Below are 13,828 nucleotides of genomic sequence, written 5' to 3' on the forward strand. Positions count from 1 at the left end.
AGATGGCATGTTAATTAACCGCGTTAAGAAGTTTCCTCATCGTGCAAGATTTAACAGCAAAACATGGTCGGTAATATTCACCTTACTAAATCAACTGACAGGAAAATCAATTAAAAAATACAATTTGAGTGAAGAGTTACATTTTATAAACACAGAACCAGGTACTTTACAGATTAAAAGCACTGCATCATTGCGAGCAAACAATGTAGTCTATCAATTTAATCAAGTGCGAGTGGTTTCATTATTAGTATTTACACAATCAGTGCAAATGATGCTGCTGTTAAGTAAATTATAAGAGCTAGCTGTGCATCATCACAAAAGCTATTAACAACAGCATGTGGCTGGATAGGTGAACACATACAGTGGAGCAGACACTAATACATGAGCTCAGAAAGGTTTGTATTTGTCAAATATTAATTGATGCGTTCCTAAAGTGTCCTTTAAACCAGGTGAAAGGGGAATATCTTTGCTTTTTGTTCTGTATCAACCTACTAGACCATCTCTAACAACCCTCTAAATGTTTTAAGAATTCATGAGCAATAGGGCTTTTGCTGCAGATCTGTCTCTGATGTTGCACTTGCGACCCCACATTTGCAATCAGCGAAAAAAGATAGACGGGCAGATCGATTTTGTTTTCCAAACCTGTTGGTTTATCTGCCTTTCTGAGTGCACAGAGGGAAAGCTACTCCCGCTGTTTCCTTTGAAACAAAAGCAAAACAACGAGATGGATGTGTGAAGGCCGTGTTTTGTGCCACGGTCACAGGATACCTAGCATTGACTGTTCAGGACTGCCATCCCGTCTGTAAATAATTTAACAGCTCAGTGTGTGTGAGAGAGAGAGACAGACAGACACAGGGGTGTAGGGGGGAGAATTCCCCCAGTTAAGCCATCAAAAATCAAGACACGGTCCAGTTGCTTTGCTTAATAAAGACATTAAAAACAAAAACAGTTTTGCTACAGAGCTACACTTAATGAACAAAACCATAATTCAGTCTCTGGCGTATATACCAAGCAAGGGCGTAAAACCTCACAGCAAATATGTCAGATGTAATTTAAAATACTGTGTGTTAAAACCAACACCATGCCAGTGCTGATATAAATCCACACCTATCAGAGTTTAACACTTTCAGATCATTATTGGATTTCGCTGCCTGCCACAAAATATTTGGGGTGTTAACACTGAAACGTTTGCTGTGTGCCAAAATGATTAAAGGGGCTGTATGTAAAGTTTTCTAGCAATTTTTAAATGTATTAATGCCTTTTTTATTGGCCACTTGTGAGCTGACTGTTACTTGACGTGAAAAAGGAGATCTTCCTCGTCTGTCTCGGTACCCTATACAACCTGTGGACGGTTCGTTAAAGTTGTTTAATGCTGCTGGACTGTGGATTTCTTTGTGAAGGACTCGGATCAGATTTTCTAGGAAAGTCCAAAGGATGTGACTTTCAGTACGACACAGTTGTGTTCACCAGAGCCCCTTTAATGATTGGTAGAGGCTAACTACGGAAACTGATTAATCTAGAGCACAACGCTGGAATTGAGGCTGCTATAATTTGTTATCCCATCCTCTTAACCTTTCCCACCAGAGAACAGATAAAAATAATTCAGGTTATTTCGTCAATTGTCTCTGCAGAAATTTACAAGCAGTAACTGTCTACAATAACCTAATGAGAGTAATACAACTGCCATCCTTGTTTAACCTACATCCTGTGCTCCAGATAATCTCTATCCATTATTAGTTTGCACTTCTACAGACTACGAGGATAATGAAAACGTACATGTGCTCATTCTGCAGGTTCATCTGAGGCTCTCTTTTGCAATGTTTTGCTAGAATTTGTAACCCTATCCTCAGAACACAAGTCCGTCTCCTCAGATCCATCCAGTAGCCTATATTCTACAAGGATGTCAAGCTATAACATACTTGCCGTGTGTATATATAGCTCAACATTTCCCCTGAAACTGTTTGATGACAACACCATACGCTGCCAGGGGGGGAAAAAAGCAGATTCAAATGTTGGCACGGTTCTGACTTATTTCTAGCGGGCTCTGCGGATCGCTCCCTAAACCCGGCTAAGTTATTACCATGTTCTATTCATTACCACAACATGCAGCCTCCATAAAACTTTCAGCCCTTCATAGCTGAGGTCATTCCTTTGTGTCTTCCACTGCAGACAGGAAGGTAAAGTGGCCCTCCTCTGTTAGCAGTGAGCTGCACACACAGGCCCACTGTGTGCTGTGTGCGTCCTCTGGGCACACTGATTGAACCACGGCCGTTGCCATGGCTACACGCAGACCCAATGAGAGACAGCTCGCGCCGGACTGTTGCTGAATGAAAAATAACAGAGGCCATTTTGCGCATGAAGCAGCGGCATCATTCAATAATAATAATAATAATTAAAAAAAACCAAAAACGGAAACAGGAGGCAGGTTCAGCCCATTTCTGGAAAAGGACGCGAGTGTTTAAGAGCCGGTGGCGGGGTGTTGTGGGACAGCGGTGCGAGCCTTGCGCTTGTTGTCAGAAGAAGAAGAGAGAGAGAGAGAGGAAAAAAAAAGGGGGCATGCGGTAACTAATTGTGCCGCCTCTTCCGTGGAGGTTTGTGTCTTCACCGCAGTGGTGCTATCCGAGCCCCCCCCCGCGGTGACCCCCCGACAGAGGGAGTTGCCTTTTGAGTTAGCTGACCGGCAACATCCATGCGCGTCGAGAAAAACAGGTGTACGGTTTCATCACACGGACACCGCACTAGCTTCCGAGCCACCGTGTTCCTGTGTGTGTGTGTGTCTCTCTCTGAGTGTGTGTGTGTGTGTGTGTACTCCTGCGTTTGCTCGAGTGAGGACTTCCCACATGGAAGAAGAGGCTGGTGGCCCGACGATATGTTGCGGGAATTAGTCGAGTGAGGCGGCGGTCGTTTTAAGGTAAGGTCCACGCGGCACGCATCAGCACTGCACTGTTGTCGCTACTATATGTTTGCTTCCTTTTGAGTGTTTTTTTTAAAGTGCGTTGTAAGCGACAACGACCCTCCAGTTGTTGTAATCGGCGTGACCAGGGCTAAATGAATCAGCTCATCCGGGATGCGGTAAGGTCGCCGCCGAAGTGCATTCCGGTGGATTTGCTGTTTCCAGTGCATTAAAGGGAAGATGCGGTCAGGGGCTTGGAAGGATGATAAATACTCCAAAACCACAAGCTTTTAAGCTGTGGAAAAATAAAAAAAACAACCCGATATATTCATCAACATTAGTAGCAGCCTGAAGACCGTCAGCGTGAGAGACGATCACAGCAGGATGTTTGGTAGTAGTAAGCATGACTTGAGATATCCATGTTTAACCTACATCCCAAATGCTTAGGATAATCTCTATTGTTATCTCCCACTTCCACAGTGCAGTGCTGGATTTTTTTTTTGTGTGAGATAATGAAATAAACAAACACATGCAGTGTTGTTAGTTTTGCTCTGTTGTGTGGGTTTATCTTCCTCAATTCTTTTATTGGAGAAAATAGGGCTCTGAGGTTAGTATTGTGCCCCGTGGAGTTACTTATTTTATGATACCATCGCTTATCACCCAACACATCTGGATGGTGTATTATCAACCCCCATGCGTCACCAGGCACCGTAAAGTCAATATTGAGGTACAGTTTTTCCTCATCCCTCCTACAGCCAGTGTCTGTTGCATTCACCTGCTGTTAAAGTCTCTCATCGGCATGAGAGGGCTGAGATGAAAACCAGTGGTGCTCTATAATGCTGTCTGCTAACTGGTGTAAAGGGATGATGTAATGAGGAAAAAAAAGAAAAGGCCAGCAGCGATGGATGGTATCAGTAAAACCCATTTGAATGCTGGGTGAACAGGGAGAGCGGGGAGGATGCACAAAGTGTAATACTATCACTCCGGGAACCTCATACCACTCCCAGTGTGGCCTACCTGCCCTGTGTGTGAGTGTGTGAGTATGAGTGTGTGTGTGGGCTTTAATGGCAGGTATGTTTGATGTAATATTTTATGCATTTCTATGAGCGCATACTTATGTCTGGGAGAGAGGAAGCGGCACAGCGGGTGCAACATGACGAGCAACAGTTGGCTGCTATCTGTCTCATGAGGGCCCGCTGCACCAATAAACATCCTCTCACAGAGGCTTAAATATACACACTTAACGGGCGATCATAGCCTTTTGACTTGATTGATGAGCCAGCGAGTATGTCTCTGTTAGCGTTAACTCGGTTGCACCTGCCAGTTTAGAGTTACTGAGAGAGACTGTACATGCATCTTTGAGTGAGAGAGGCAGAGGGAGAGAGAGGGGAGGAAAGGGGATCAAGGCAGGCCATCGGGGAATAGGAGAATGTGATACATTTTCTCCTAAAAGTACAGAATGTGACGGGGGGGTTACTCTCATAGTTCACGTTCTTTCTCTCTATCTATCCGTGACGCTCTCTCTTTATCTCTGTCCATCTCACACACAAACATCTAATTTTAATTCTCCTCTGTCTGTTTATTTCTTTGCTTTGGTGTCCTAGATTTTCTCACTGTCCCTTTTGGTGTGCTTTCCTTCCACATCTTCCCCTCTCCTTCAGAAGCTGATGTCATGCCTCAAGTGATGTGTGAAAAGCTTGGCTAATTCACAATCTCACCGATAATAGGTGCCACACGCAGGCCACGCTTGCTGCCTGAGCTTTATCAACGACAAAGCTGTTTGATGATCGGCACTTTATACCTAAAATGCAGAGCAATTCCTTTTTTTTGTCTGTAAACAAAATTAATTTGTTATCGACCGTGGAGCTTGACTGAAATGATCAGTGATTCTGGGTGAGTTTGAGCCAATAATGTTGAATGTGTCTTTTAATTATTAAGATAATCATTAAGAATTCCTACTATAAAGGTGGCTAATAGCATCACATCATGGAAAACAAAGCTCATGCCTTTCCGTTATTTATTTAAGTATGGATAAAATGATAACATCTGTAATCAAGGATGCTATTTTTATTTGTTTGTAAGTGCTTTGCTTCTTAGGTCAAGGAAAGCAATGGAGCTTCATATTATCGGCTCTGGTTATCAGCCATAAATTCACCGATACGATAAATAGCTGATAATATAAATTTCCCTATATCGGGCAGAAAGTTTGTTGGCCCAATATGTATCGTACATCCCTATCTATACTCATATCTTGTTTTTTGCTGCTGTTATAATTGCAATAACTGACAATGAACACAAGGGGAAACATCTCATGTGCTGATTGGACATCACGCAGGTATCTTTGATATAATATTTACACATTTACAGTGATCAAATGTGAAGAAATACATGCAGTAGTATTGGAGACAGAAAAAGAGGATACTAAAATAAAGGGCACATTGATTTTTTGCGTTCTCATTTAAAATGTGTTAAAAATTAAAAAAGGAAATACCTTTACACAACCAAGACCTCATGGGATGGTTAGTTGTATAGTATATGTTATATATATTATATAGTTGACTTCAAAATGTCCATGCAGTATTAGAGCATTTAGTAGTTTTGTATCTTAAAGCTCAATAAGTAGAATTGATGAAACATGTTAATATAAAAACAATAAATTAATTTACTTGTTCATCTTTCCCAGCAAGGGTCCTGTATTTTTTTAAATTTATGCTGGCATGCACATACTATTTCAGTTCCGTGAATTATAATGTATCCAGTTCAGGAAGAACATGTAACATGTTTAGCAGAGCAGTATAATAAAGACTGAATTTAAAAAACCCGGCTATAAGTAGTTGAGGATAGAGACACACTTTAAACAGATTAACAACACAGCAAAGAGGAGTTCGTCTCTCCTGCTTAGCTGTGTTGGAAGACTACCTTCTCTGCATCGTGTATTGTTGCAAAGCAACAAACCATTGGCACTGTGTCTGGTGAATTATATATTTGTGGATATACAGTATTATTTTTTCCTTTTTTTGGTCTTGTTTAAGTGTTTCCTAGTAAGTGACACTTTACTAATGTGTACACGCACAGCTCTTCTGCTTTTTATAACCTGCCACTTACTTAACTGGGAATGGCAGGGCCTTGCAGAAGCTGATAATGAATTAGGTGTTGAAACTGTACGGGTGAGACCATGTCGTCGCGGTCACTGTAGTCCAGAGTGGCTCATAGGTCAAAGCGTCGGTGTGTTTGAGGGTGAGTGTGTGTCAGTCTCTATAAAAAAAGTTTGCGCTGGTACTTTAAGGAGATCATTCCTAAGCTGCTGCAGTGTCGTGTTGGTTTTAATTGTTTTTTCAACCATTCCTTCACATGCAAAACTTGATAGGAGGTGCTTATCAAAGTCACATTTTAGTTTTAATGCATGAGTTTGAATCCAGAACTGTGGGCTTACAGCAATCAGATGTCAGAAACAGTTGTTGATGTTTGTGCAGATATTGATGGAGATCTCTTTTCAAGCTTCATTTAGGTTAAAGGATAATGTCTGAAGTAAATAGTTAACGATTATAATAGAGAACTAAACTTTGGCCCTTCACTACTTTATTGGTCTCCTGATACTCCCCCGATTTTGGCCCTGAAGTTACATCATTAGCACCTGTCAGTCGCCAGCTTTTCACCATACCTCCTTGATCCTTGGCACGTGACCAGAGATTTCTGGGGGCCAGCTGCTGTTTGATTACATCTGCTGACACACCAATCACTGAAGTGGGGCTGCGGGAACCCCAAAGCTCGAGGCAGCTTGCTGCTTATCATTGGAGCCGCGTGCACTCGTCTAGATGGGATTTTTACATTACCACTTCATCATTTGCACGATGACAGCAGACACAGATAGTGCTGATCCGGGACAACTAAGTCCAGACATGTTTGATTTAAAGGTTGGCAACATGTCAACAGTTGGCTGTGTTTCATGAGTCTCATGTATTCTCTATGTGGATTTATATGCTTAAAGTACTGGGTGTTGACCCATTTAAACATACTGTTTTTGAAACAGTTGCAATTGTGGGTAATGGCAGCAAAAATTGACAAAACTTCGTCAATTTTGTAAAACGGTTTTTATGCTTACATATAGTGGTTTTTGCCTTATTTCAAAAAGGGTTAAAGCTTCTTCTTCTTCTTCTTCTTCTTCTTCTTCTTCTTCTTCTTCTCTTTGTTACAGTCGTGTGTAACATATCCTATTCACAAACTTATGGTGAAACTACTCTTTGCAGGGCCTAATTGTTTTGCTTTTTTCTTTTCTTTTTGTTTTTTTGAGACATTTTTGCTTCAGATTCAATTGACCATCAGATGGGAACACGGCTAATCACAGGTGTTTTGGCTATCTGTTTTGTAGGGAAAACAAGTCACCGCATAGCAATCTTATCAGCATCCACTTGCCACAAATGGTGCTGCATTACCTTACTTACTTTATAAGTTAACGGATTTCCATTGTAGTTACTGTTGAACAACTCCTGAACACAATCATTTATTCAATGCAGATTTCTGTGCCTGTTTTGTTTATTGTTGAGTACGGGTGTGAAGGGAGGTCCAAAAAAGCCTATTGCACAGTAGCTGCCTGGTCGGTTTTAGGTATCCAGGCTCTAAATATGAGATGCTAATAGCAGTAGTTACATCATCATTCTGGGAATAGCAGGGAGTCTGGGGTCTAGAGGTGCTTCTAGCTGACCTCTCTGCTGTGTATATTCAGCCCGTGTGTATGTGTGTGGTCATTTCCAAAAATACATACATTCCCATATGGATTACACAGCAATAAGATTATTAATGACACAGGTGAGTGGACATTTTATTAGTCCATTTATATCCACAGCCTGATATGATACTGACTGTTTTTTGTTTTTTTTTAGAGTTGGTGTGTCTGCGTGCACATTAGCACATCTCTGAGTGACCCCTATTCACAGGCAATCAACGTGTCAGCAACACAGAGTCAAAGAATATCTCATGTGAGAACAGTTTGACACTCCTGTCAGTTTCTGTGTGGAGAAGGCCACTTTACATAGTCCCGCACTGACGACATCAGCTACTGTGTGACATTAAAGCCAGGGAGGAGAGACTTTCTAGCGCCACTCCCCTCAGAGGTGTACCTACGTTACCTGATGCATTTTGTACCGTAGAAATACAACGTTTAAGTGACTGTGTTGTGTGTGCAGTATGTGAAGTTGTAGTCTGTCTTTGCGTGCTTGTGTGTGCATGCTGTGTGGTATGCATGCATGCAAACATGTGTGCGTGTGGTAAAATAGAGATAGTCGGCCCTGTCACTTAGCCCCCACCCATATACACTGGGGGGGTAACTTTCCAGTCTCATAGACGAGCATGCCTGAGTCTGAAAATAGCCGTATCTGATCACTGCTTCACCCAAACAGGGAACTCTCTCTTTCTCTGTCACTCCCTCTCTTTGGCTCTCTAACTTTCTCCTCGTTCTGTTGTCTCTGTGCTTCCTAGGCATTAAACAGGGTAAGATCTGGGAATAAAGCTTGATCGGGAGGAGAGAGTTATCCTGAGCAGAGGGAAGAAGAAGGAAAGATCTAATCAGAATATAAGAAGAGAAAGAGGAAGGAAAAGGAAGTTGGGCTCACAGCTCACCTATACCTGACTCTTCTTAGCAAGTCTCCAGTCTTTTGGTTTTATGACGGTAAGAGTTGAATTTTCCCTCCTGCACTCTGCTGGTTGAGAGGTCAAGCAATTAGGGTTAAATGTCGTAAAAGATAATCAGACTGCAGGGTTGTGATAAAACACAGAAGAACTTTGTTTATTAAATTCCAGTCTTTTAAAGTGGATTGAAGAATTGTTATGATAAATTGTGAAAAAAAAAATGTTTTATGCATCTTCCTAATACATGAATCACAAATTAATATAATATTTCATTACATGTCTGCATGATTTACATATATTTGTGTTTTGAAATTTGTCTTTTAACGACTTTCTTTGAATGCAAAAACAAATCATTGAAGGCTGTGATTTGCCTTACTTGGTATGAAGACATCGGTGCTTTAAAGGGAATGCAAATTATAAGAGATGTGAATAGATTTTACAATCCAAACACCAAAAAGGAATTGTTTTTATCTGTCCTGCCAAAGCCCACAATTATAGGCTGAGAGAGGAATTTTTGTCTTTTGTGACAGTGGACAGGGGAAATGGTGTCAAATAAAACCCTGCCTGCTACCACGGTCACCTCGGATATAGCACCAGGAAATAACTTCGATTACAGTTTTGTGGATTAAAAAAGTTTTATACGTAAACCCTAGAAGATATATTAAGGCTTGAGGAAAAAAATAAGGTTTGTGACTTCTTAACTGTCACAAACGAAAAGTTGAAATTAGTTGCACATACAACAGAAATTCACCTGTTAAACTTTATTTTATATTTTTATATTCTGATTGACTAAAAGTGGCGAAACATCAACTCAGTCCCCCAAAACTTTCCCCTGTACCTTCTCATAATTCTGCCCCAGAATCTCATTTTCCTGTCTGTGTCCCTTTTACATACTTCCATATCTTGTTACACACTTTTTCATGGTCTCCTCTTTCCCACTCAACAAAAGCCATGCACCAATCCCTCCATTAGGCCAGTCTCAGAGGTGTTGTGGAATGTCACCTTGACCCTTGGGTACACAGTAAGGGGTGGTTCCCAGCCTTGGTTCGTAGCATGGGTTCGCTTGGTTCCCTTCACCTGGACCTGACATAGAGTGAGGCACTTTCTCTGTTCCCTGTAAATGTCAGAGGGCACCCTGTTTTTCCAAATAAATATGACATTATTAATACATGTAAATGATTTAGTTGACTTCTCCTAAAACATTTATTACCAATATTTGGGACATAAATGGCTGGCTCTCTTGGCTGTATCTGCATCACCTGTAATGGGGATGTAGGAAGTAGTTAATCTGTTGGAAAGAGACCGAAATAAGCCAGGTTTTTAACAAAGAATCCTGTATTAATACGAGCAACTACAGAAAGTTTTGAGGTATGTGTGTTATGCAAATCAGGAGGCTTATCTGGGCTTTACAGAAATACTATTGTTTCACTTTCAGCAGCTTAAAAACTGTAATTCCCTTGATAGTGTCACCCTGTTTTGCCCTCCTCTTCCTCATTCCTACCTGATACTGGGTATTTGTTCAAAGGCTTATGTACAAAAGAACAAAGACATTCAGAAGTTGCCTTTACAGAATAACAGAAAACACAGCGCTCAAGGATTACAGTCTCTTGTGAATGTGCAAGTCTCTCGGTCTGACATGCAGAATGCCTTTTTTAAGATGCCTTTATTTATACAAACATTTAAGAATGTGCTGATTCATACACATAGTCATTACTTGTCTGTTGGCTATACTTTTGAAAGATGATTACAGTTTTTTTCAGTGGCTAGATTATTATTTAATGAAGCCAAAATTAACAGGACTGTTAAGGACACTCTGGGAGTATTTGCAGTTCAGTCTAGTCTAGACCGAAACAGAATGTCTTATGCATAGTGACTGAGATAATCAGATACTTCAAGTTGTGCATCCGGTTGTGATTGTGAAGTTTACCACGTCTCTGGTTAATATTAGGAAGTGAAAATGTAAAACATTTCCTCTTCGTGTACACCCGGAGTACATAAAGATTCCTCAGATGGATTTTCCTAATGATCCAGACCACCTTAGAGGGTTAAGGGTCCTGCGTAATGGTAGTAAATATAGCACCCCTGCTAATCAAGTTCCTCTTATCTTTATGCTCGACACTTAACACTGGTACCTGGGGAATCCAGACTATGTATGGGGAATGTAATCTTAGCCACAGCTGATAGCCATTCTGCTTCAGTGTACCCCTTGCGTCAAATGACTGCTTCAAAGTTTTTCATTTGTTTTCATCATTAGATTTTGAAGAATCTATAAAAGAATGGCATACAAATTCTGTACTTTAAAATATAATTTGAAGCTAATTTTCTGTCAGATCTCTTGAGGAGATAACTGTATTGTTCTTCAGCCACTCATTTTTCCTGTTGAAGTGCAGTGATCCACAAAGCTTCTTCCCTTTCATGCTGTGAGTTGCACAGAACTAACTGATAAATAATAAGCAGTGTTTACAAATTTAGGTGGAGGTGCTGAGAAAGACAATTTTTTGAAAATGTTGTTTCCCTCATTCTCTAAACCAAAGTGTTTACTACTCCACTTATTGAATAAGTTAACTTCTGCACTCTCCTTAATATCTCTTCTTAGACTTAAACTGACTTAAACTACAGTTTTAAAATCCTAACAGTTTTAAGATTCGGGATTCATCATGCACATAAGAAGAAATTTCACAGATGTAAATGATTTGAAAGTAATGACGCATTACACATTACAGCGATGCACTACCTCACTTCATCTCTCTCAGGTGATCTCATGAGGAAGTAGATGTAAACAAAATGGAGACTGACTTGGTAAAGCAACTTGTAGTGTAGAAAAATCAAAAGCGAAAGGTTATACAAATCTGGATGAGAAAATGTTTCGGGAGAGAGAGTCAACATGGGTTGTCTTTTCTTCAGTAGGGACTGGAGGTGTCCATTTCTGTTAACAGTAGTATGCTGGCTAAACGTTAGCCTCAGGGGCCAGAGTGTTTACCGTTGTCTGGCAACAACATCAGCTGTTCCGGGACGTCTGTCTCATTGACTATTGTGATCCAAATCTGAAAGTATTGATGTAAACATTCAGATTTTTTCTCCTAAATATCAAACATGTTTGAAATGATCAGGGTGGCCACGAAGACTCTGCGAGCAGTTCGGAAGGTAGGAAATCCAAAAAGCATAATGTCTCTTGGATCTGTAAATCCCTCACTTTACCAGATAATCTGGGCCCGACTTCTGTACTGACCAAGGTCCCAGACCAGTTTTCTCCTCCGATTGTCGGGAATCAGGATTAAATGGGCCCTAAACTCCTGTAGTTTGAGCCCACCTTTCAGCAGGGCTCATGATTACCAGATAGTGCCATGTTCAGTTATAATTCTAGGCTTTATGCATTGGTACCAGACTGGATTCAAATAAGTGAAAGAAAAGGGACCATCGTTGGATGGCTTAAACTTACCATTGCAAGAGATAAATATTCTTTCTTAAAAGTATGAACATGAAACTTACAATCTCTTAACTGCCTTTGACAATATGACTATGACCTGTCTTTGCTATGATACTCATCTTAGACCCCCTTCTAAACTTTTGTATGAGGTGGGAGTTATGGCATTTACCTGCCATGGATTCCTGCTCCTGAGGAGGCATTTCAAGAAATTAGATTAGTTCACTATTTTCAGAGGATAAGAAAAGTGTAGGATGCAGTGGTTTAGTTTGTCCTCAGCTGACAGCATTCAAGTTTAAACATCACATTTTAAAGTGTTTGAGATTCCAAGTTGACCAACAATTGTTCTCCCGTCACTCAACCATTTGAAAAAGCTGAACCGTAACTGGGGCCCAGCTATTACAGAGTCAAAATGTTGAGTCAGGAAAAGCTCAATCATCTTCTTTGGAATTGCTTTGGCATTCAGCATTAAGTCACGTTGTCCCCCATTTGTGCACCTATCACGTCATTATAACTCTGCTTATACGCTTATATTAGCTTGTTGTGTTTGTCTCGGTTTGCAGCCTGGGGTTCTGTAGTGTTGTAATCACTATCTTTTATTACAGAGCTCTCAATGTAGTGTACGCATCTTAGAGAAGAGGAGATGAAACAGAGGCGGCTCTTGAAGTGTTGTTTACTGATGAAGCTGTGTCCCCAGACGGCTTTAGCCAGACAGCTTACATAATAGTACATGCTAATATCTGCTTCGTTCCATTTTCTCTAGTGTTTTCAAACTTAGTCCTTTATTTGTCATCTCATCTCTTCCTCTTCCTCTTCCTTCCTCTACCTCCATCCTCTTGGAGTTATATCTTTCTCTGTGTTTGTCTATGTTTGTATTTGTCTTGAATAAATGCTTCAATGCTTGTCCACACTCTTTTATTGTATCTGGTCTGTATCTCTCTCTTCCTCTCTGTGTATCAGTACATACACTGAATGCATCTTTAGTTCTGTATAGTAATGGTAAGATAACAAACCCACGAAGTGTCACATCCAATTCATTCTTCTTCCCTCATAGTCCTGTCTCACAGTGCTGGGGCTTGTGTTACATAATTGCATTAGGGCTCTCAGGCCAATGGCTCTGCTCGTTAGTGAAGTTGTGATGCAATCTGCCAAACACACGGGCCTCTGTTGTTTGCAGTATGGGTAGTGAGTGGGCATGTAGGGTCAGTGTATTGACCTTCCCTATCCATTCATACAGCCAGAGGGGGGTCTACTAATGAGTGGCAAGGTTGAACAAACAAGGCTGATAACAGAGACTTTGTTGGAAGTGGCTGTTGTTCAACTAGTGGCAGTAATGCGGTGGTAGAACAGTTACATGTTGTTGATAAAATATTCTTCATAAAATGGCCTGCATCTAACCACAAGCAGCTTTGTACTTTTGTGAAAGAGAAGTTTAAAACAATTCTTTGCATGAAGATGTATTTAATTGAAGCTATAATTCTGCACTTAGCTGCAGTAATGCATTAAAGCCCCTTTATGTATTGTATTTATTTAGATTTAAACCATGCCTAAACTGTTATGGCCTCAGGGCCATTATCTGTTCTAAATTAAAATACAGGCCAGCCACAAAGTTAATAAAAGACCTATGTAACCATGGCAGGGTGCAGAAACAATAGCAACCCAAGCATATGAATGCTAACTTTTACCTCAGAACCTTTTGGCAAAACCTGTCCAAAACATCAAAAAAAGTGTGAATGTTCTTGTTTAACATTTTTTGGCAAGTGGCCAGGGTATAAGCAGGATAATCACTCAGATGGGTGCATTAAAGGATTTCAACACTGCAGCTAAGAAGTACACTAAGTAAGGATTTAAATGCACCTTGATGTGGATTACAACCTAGTGTCACA

General features: G+C 40.7%; 1 protein-coding gene across 1 annotated transcript in view; it reads left to right on the top strand.

Annotated features, from left to right (window-relative positions):
• Nucleotides 1-2,647: 2,647 nt before the first annotated feature.
• Nucleotides 2,648-13,828, top strand: part of LOC140994935 (sorbin and SH3 domain-containing protein 2-like) — a 51,565-nt gene continuing 40,384 nt past the window's right edge. The window contains exons 1-2 of the mRNA XM_073464788.1: nt 2,648-2,911; nt 8,369-8,558. The gene's annotated coding sequence lies outside the window, so the exon portion shown is untranslated. The remainder of the gene's footprint in view (nt 2,912-8,368; nt 8,559-13,828) is intronic.

Source organism: Pagrus major, chromosome 1 (genome assembly GCF_040436345.1).
Source record: "Pagrus major chromosome 1, Pma_NU_1.0".
NCBI classification, from domain to species: domain Eukaryota; kingdom Metazoa; phylum Chordata; class Actinopteri; order Spariformes; family Sparidae; genus Pagrus; species Pagrus major.